Raw genomic sequence first — 7,090 nt, forward strand, 5'->3', positions numbered from 1 at the left:
CTAACATTGAAACTTCCAAATTCATAAATGAAAAGTACAAAAAAAAGAAGAGAATGAAAAGTGTGTGAGGGGAGGGAGTCCGAAGACCCCTCTTCAATCCTCAATTTCCAGCCTCAGTCCAGTCCCACCTTCAAAGTAAAAACTAAAGCCTTTATATAGGCTCTCCTAAATTACAAAATGAAATTAAAAGTAAATTACAATTAAATGAAAATTCCTATTCTAGATGCTTCTTGTGGCCTTGATTGGTTGACACTTGTGGGCTTGCTTCCTTGAGGTTGGGTGGTCCAAGAGAAGTGAATCAAATTGAGGTCCAGGGTGACTTGGCTTTATTGCATTGGTGTTTTTTGGGCTTAAAAGATGCCTCTTGTTTGTGCTCCAATTTCATCTTTGGAAAGCTCTAAACGTCAGCTTTCTAACACAACTGAAATCATCTCAATTGGATCTCTGTAACTCAAGTTATGCTCCTTTGAAGTGGACATGGTCGCTGGCATAGTCGCTAGCGTTAATGGAAAACGTGAGTCACGTTAACGCTAGCGACGAGCGTTAATGGAAAACGTGAGTCACAATAACGCTAGCTATCAAGGGCTCAAACTTAATGTCCACCCCATACTATTATATATTGTTGGAAAACTCTGGATGTCTACTTTCCAACGCTTCTGGAATCGCATCATTTGGAGCTCTACAGCTCGAGTTATACTTTTTGGAAGATGAAGAGGTCAGTTGGCCTTACTACAGGTTGATACCATGTTCATCTTTGCACTTTCGGGGCAGATTTTCTCCCTCAAATTTAGTGTCAACCATGTAGTGCCATATATGGTTGGAAAGCTCTAGAATCCTACTTTCCAATGCCGCTGGAATCACCTCATTTGGAGCTTTGTGGCTCAAGTTATGCGTGTTTGAAGAAGGCATGGTCAGGCTGCCAGGTGGGACTTTTGCCTACGTTAACTTCCACGTTAACTTAGTTAACGTAGAAGTTAACGTGGGTCTTTTTTTGCCTCGCCAACGTTAGTGGCACTCACCTTTTCCGCTAACGTTGGCATCTCCCTTTCTTTCCCCGTTAACTACCACGTTAACTAAGTTAACGTGGCTGTTAACGTGGGTCTTTTTGCTTCGAAAACGTTAGTGGCGTTCACCTTTTCCACTAACGTTGGCATCTTCCTTTCCTTCCACGTTAACTACCACGTTAATGTAGTTAACATGGCTGTTAACGTGGGACTTCTTTGCTTCGAAAACGTTAGTGGCGTTCACCTTTTCCACTAACGTTGGCTTATACCCCTTTCTTCAAAGTTAATGCCACTAACTTTTCTCACTAACGTTGGGGCTTTCCTTCCTTCCACGTTAGTGCCCACGTTAGTGTAACTAACGTAGCCACTAACGTGGCTCTTATCTTCTTCTTTTGGCCCGAAATCAATCAAACAAAGTGCATCAAAGTCTTGCTCTTGATCATGGGATCATGCATCATCCAATTTATCATTCAATTTATGCATAATTTTCATGAAATCATTCAAAATTCATAATGTTTGCTTGAATCATGGTATGATTGCATTTTCAACCAAATACTTGCTTATTTCCTAAGAAAATGCATGAAACCAACCGAAAGCATACAAAAATGGCTAGTAAAACTAGCCAAGATGCCCTGGCATCACAACACCAAACTTAAAGCTTGCTTGTCCCCAAGCAAGAAAAGAACTATGCACATTCTCTTTAATTAGAATATACTGAAGAATTGCTTATGATTCCTTAGTGGGTTAAGTGAATAAGTGACAGTGGGGTGAACTCTAATTTGTATGCTTATGCAAGGATTCCAGTGCTCATTAGTCCTCACATTTTGGAAGTCTTAGATCTTAGAACTTTCATTCAAATGATATTATGAAAATCTCTTTATAGATTGTAACCTTGAAGCAGCACTTATTTTCTAGCATTTTTCTTTCTTTGTGGAATTTGGCCTCGACTCTAGGTGTCATGTATCAAAGCGGCTGATAAACCACTATTTTATAGTTTATATTGTGTTTAATTGTGTCGTTTTGTCGTGATCCTTACCCACTTATTCATCAATTTAGCATGCATTTAGATTTCCTTCCTGAATTTATTACATGTTTGAAAATTGCTTCCTAGAGACTTTAATTATTTAATTTTAATTCTCCTTTATTCCATTCGATGCCGTAATCTGTGTGTCAAGAGTTTCAGGCTTTATAGGGCATGAATGAGACGGAGATTGGAGAGGAGGCTAGCAAAAATGGAAGGAACACAAGAGTTTGAGGAGATAACCAGCGAAAAGTGACGCGGTCGCATGGCTCACGTGACCGCGCGAAGGAGCGCAAATCGCAGTGACGCGGCCGCATGGCTTGCGCGGCCACGCGGATTGGAAAGCACAAGCAACGCGGTAGCGTGGACGACGCGAATGCGTGAAGAGGAAAAGCGCCAGCGACGCGTCCGCATGGACGACGCGATCGCGTGACATGCGCGATCTGCATAAACTGCATAATCTAAAACCAGCGATTTTGGACCCTATTTCGGCCCAGTTTTCGGCCCAGAACAGCAGACTAGAGTCAGAGAATATGCAGAAATAACGGAGAAAACATTCATTGAGTAGTTTAGATCTAGTTTTTCACTCTCTTAGGTTTTTCTCTCTAGTTTTTAGAATTTTAATTTTCAATTGATCTTAGCATTGGAACATTGAGAAGATTATTTTCCTCATCAAGACTTCATCACTCTAGTTTGTTCTCTTAACTTGGTTTTATTCTTCCATGTTCTTTGTTATATTCAATTTTGTCATTCAGATATTTTTATGATTAATTAATGCAAGGATTATTTCTTTTTAATTTAAATTCCATTCCAATAATCATGTCTTCTTTTAATTCCCTTTCATGTGCCATGGATTCATTATTTACAATGCGTGAGTAGTTTCATTACTTGATGGGGAGTTGATTAAAAGGAACTCTTGAGTTGGAAGGATTGAAAGAAAAATTTGTAATTGGGTTAAATGTTGGATTGCTATCCTGTCATCGACGCCAATCCCTTTGAACTAAGTGGGTTACAAATTGTGAACAGATCTGGCATTTCCACTTGTTTGACTTTCTCTTACCTAGTAAGGGATAACCAAACAGAACAACTATTAACTATAAATTAATCTTACAATCACACCATCAATGATAGAGATTCTAACCAATCAATTCCCAGTCAAGGCCTCTTATTTTTATTATTTAAAATTCCTCAATTTAAATCCCAATTTACTTAGCTAAACTCTTTTTGGAATATCTGATTAATAAAACGGCACATTTTTCTACAACTCGTTGGGAGACGACCTGGGACTTAAAACTCCCAGTAATTTTAATTTAAACTTTCAGTGACATATTTCTAAATTGATAGGCAGATTTTCGGTGAGTTAAGAACTATACTTGCAACGTAACCATTTTAATAAATTTTTAATTCACCAGCTTCTACAATCCATCAATTTTTGGCGCCGTTGCCGGGGAGTTGCAATAGAGTGCTTATTTTATTAATTAGAATTTATTTATTTGCATTTTCTTTAATTTTGCTACTATGAGCTGCGTGTTTCTTCTGTCAAATGACACGTTCACTTCCTGATCCGCGCTTGCTAGTATTCGATCCTGAAATTGAAAGAACAATTTCACGAATAAGGCGAGAACAGCGTAGGTTAGTCCACTCTGAGGGCGGATCTGAAAGTGAATCTGAGGAAGAAACTAGCCCCCGTTCTACTGATTCGGTTGCTTTACGTGCAGAAAACATGGCAGCTAGAAAAATTACCATTCAGGAGGAAGGAGCTCCTGATTTTACACTGCAACCGTTTCAAGCGCATCATCCAGCGGTAGCTACGGATTTTGAAATAAAGACCGCACTGCTAAATTTGATGCCGAAGTTTCATGGCCTACCTATTCAAGAGCCTATCAAGCACTTGAGAGATTTCCAGGCAGCCTGTTCTACTGTCAGGCATGATGGCGCTGATGAAACTTCAATTCTACTGAAAGCTTTTCCGTTCTCTTTTGAGGGAAAAGCAAGAGAGTGGTACTACACTCAACCTCTAGCAAACGTATCCAACTGGGATACACTCAGAAAGGAGTTCCTGGAGAAATTCTTCCCATCTGAAGTTACTGATAAACTGAGGAAGGATATCTCTACAATTGTTCAGGATGACAATGAGACTCTCTTTGAATACTGGGAGCGCTTCAATAATCTTCTGGAAGCATGCCCCCACCACATGATTGACAAGATCGTGCTACTCAGCTATGTCACACAAGGTATGAGGCCCTAAGATCAGACCACATTGGAAAGTGCCAGCAATGGGTCTATGAAGAAGTACAAGACCACTAATGAAGCTTGGCAATTGATCAGTGATTTAGCTGAATCTACTCGGAACCACAGACAGAAGCAAGGCCGTTCAAGGGCCGTTGCAGAAGTATCTTCTGGCATAGAGACTGCTGCTCTAAATCGAAGCATCTGTGAAATGACCAACCTGCTGAAGCAAATGCAATTAAATCAACAAGCTCCGCAAACTCAACCGCAGCAAAACCAACAACTAGTTCCACAAAGAATTTGCAGAATTTGTGTTGATTACAGCCATTACACTGATGAATGCCCGCAGCTCCAACAAGAAGACAACATGGTGGCATCCACTCACAACTTCTATGACCGCCCCAACCAAGGGTACAATCAAAGTGGAAATAATAACCATGGATGGCAGGACAATTCAAACCAGAATTGGAGGGATAACAATAATAGGGGAGGCAGAGATAATCAGGGAAATCAGAAGTGGAATAATTATAACAACAGGCAGCAAAATCAACCATACTGAGCACCTCACCTGAGGCAAAACCAAGGACCACTGAACAATCAGCAGCAAACCTCTCAATTTACTCATTCTTCTGTATCTTCTAATGAAGAATTATTACAAGCTTTTGAGAAAAGACAACTGGCCATGGAAAATACCATCATGAATAGTATTAACGCCAGTCTGAATGGTTTCACCTCTACTCTGCAAGCTTTTATGACACAACTTGGTTCAGCACAAAATTCCAGTAACCAACCTTCAAGCACCACTAGAATCCCCTCTCAACCATTACCCAATCCAAAGGGAGGCATTAATGCCATCACCCTGAGGTCCAGAACCACACTGCAGGAGAGGAATCAGGAGGACCCACGCTCACCAGAATACGCCTCAGCTGAAGAGGTGGTAGAAATCGAAGATGTTGAAGAGGAAGAGGATATACAGGACATAGCTGAAGAAGAGATAGATCAACCACAGGAAGAGGCACAAAAAGGTGCAGGCACCACAGAAAACACTACTCCCATTCCATTTCCATAACTTGCAAGGAAGCTAAGGAAGCAGCTGGAACCTGATCCTAAAATGGTGGAAATATTCAAAAAGGTTGAGGTAACTGTTCCCCTTTTTGATGTTATTCAGCAGGTACCTAAATATGCAAAGTTTTTAAAAGACTTATCTATCCATAAAGATAAAATTACTGAATTAGAAACTATTCCTTTAGGTAGTTCTATATCTGCTTTAATGGGTGGATTACCTGAAAAATGTAGTGATCCAGGTCCTTGCATAGTTAGTTGTACTATTGGTGGTGTAGTAATTTATGATTGCATGTGTGATTTAGGAGCATGTGTCAGTATAATGCCTTTGTCTATATATGATGTTTTAAGGCTCCCTCCCTTAAAAAGGTCGGCAGCTCGTTTTGTGTTAGCAGATAAAAGCATTATTACAGTTGCTGGAGTTGCTAAAGATGTTTTGGTGAACATTAAAAGGCTCACATTTTCCACTGATTTTTATATCTTGGAGATGCCCCATAATGATTCAGATAAGCCATCATCAATCCTACTTGGAAGACCATTCCTGAAGACATCAAAATTCAAATTGGATGCTTTTTCAGGGACATACTCCTTTGAAATAGATGACCGCATAGTAATCTTTAATCTGAATGGAGTCATTGACAACCCCCAGAAGATCGTTCTATCTTCCAGTGTGATGTCATAGACGAAAGTGTGGCTGAAGTTCAAAAGGAAGAGTTTGAAGAGAGGCACACTGGACAAGGTCCAAGTGTGGGGACCCTCTTAACTGACAATGAGGACACTTCGCCATTTTCACAAGCCCCAGATAACCCAGAGCCTGTCCATAATCAAAAGTTAGAATTGAAACCTCTCCCTCCACATCTCAAATATGCTTACCTTGAGGATGAGCAGAAGCTTCCGGTTATTATTGCAAGAGAACTGACTTCTCAACAAGAAGAACAGCTACTTGATGTGTTGAGGAAGCATAAGAAGGCAATAGTGTGGAGTTTGGCAGACATAGTGGGAATCAACCCTCAAATATGTGAGCACAGAATATTTTTAGATGAGGGAGCAAGACCTGTCCGTCAACCACAAAGAAAATTGAATCCTACCATCTTGGAAGTTGTCAAAAATGAAGTGACCAGACTATTAGAGGCCGGTATCATATATCCCATTTTAGACAGTGAATGGGTAAGCCCAGTGCAAGTGGTGCCCAAGAAGTCCGGAGTCACTACAGTGAAAAATGAGCATGGAGAGCTCATAGCAACTAGAGTTCAGAATGTTTGGAGAGTCTGCATTGATTACAGGCGTCTCAACCAAGCTACTTGTAAGGATCACTATCCACTTCTATTCATTGATCAAATGCTGGATCGCCTGTCAGGTAAATCACATTATTGCTTTTTAGATGGTTACATAGGTTATTTCCAGATTCATATAGCTCCTGAGGATCAGGAAAAGACTACTTTTACATGTCCTTTTGGAACCTATGCTTATAAAAGAATGCCCTTTGGCTTTGTGCAATGCACTAGCTACTTTCCAAAGGTGCATGATGAATCTTTTCTCTGATCTTATTGAGGACTGTATGGAAGTTTTTATGGACGATTTTAGCGTTTATGGTGATTCTTTTAACCTTTGCTTAGATGGATTATCTGGAGTATTAGATAGATGTATTAATACAAACCTTGTATTGAATTTCGAAAAATGGCACTTTATGGTAAAGCAAGGGATTGTATTGGGACATGTGGTATCTAATAATGACATTTCTATAGACTCAGCAAAGGTGAATGTTATTTCTAGT

General features: G+C 40.0%; 1 non-coding gene across 1 annotated transcript; it reads right to left on the reverse strand.

Annotated features, from left to right (window-relative positions):
* Positions 1-4,117: 4,117 nt before the first annotated feature.
* LOC127743016 (small nucleolar RNA R71) lies at positions 4,118-4,225 on the reverse strand. The gene has a single exon (XR_008004346.1). It is a non-coding gene; the product is annotated as a small nucleolar RNA R71 (small nucleolar RNA).
* Between the last annotated feature and the right edge of the window lie 2,865 nt (positions 4,226-7,090).

The sequence above is a fragment of the Arachis duranensis genome, chromosome 1 (assembly GCF_000817695.3).
Source record: "Arachis duranensis cultivar V14167 chromosome 1, aradu.V14167.gnm2.J7QH, whole genome shotgun sequence".
Classification (NCBI taxonomy): domain Eukaryota; kingdom Viridiplantae; phylum Streptophyta; class Magnoliopsida; order Fabales; family Fabaceae; genus Arachis; species Arachis duranensis.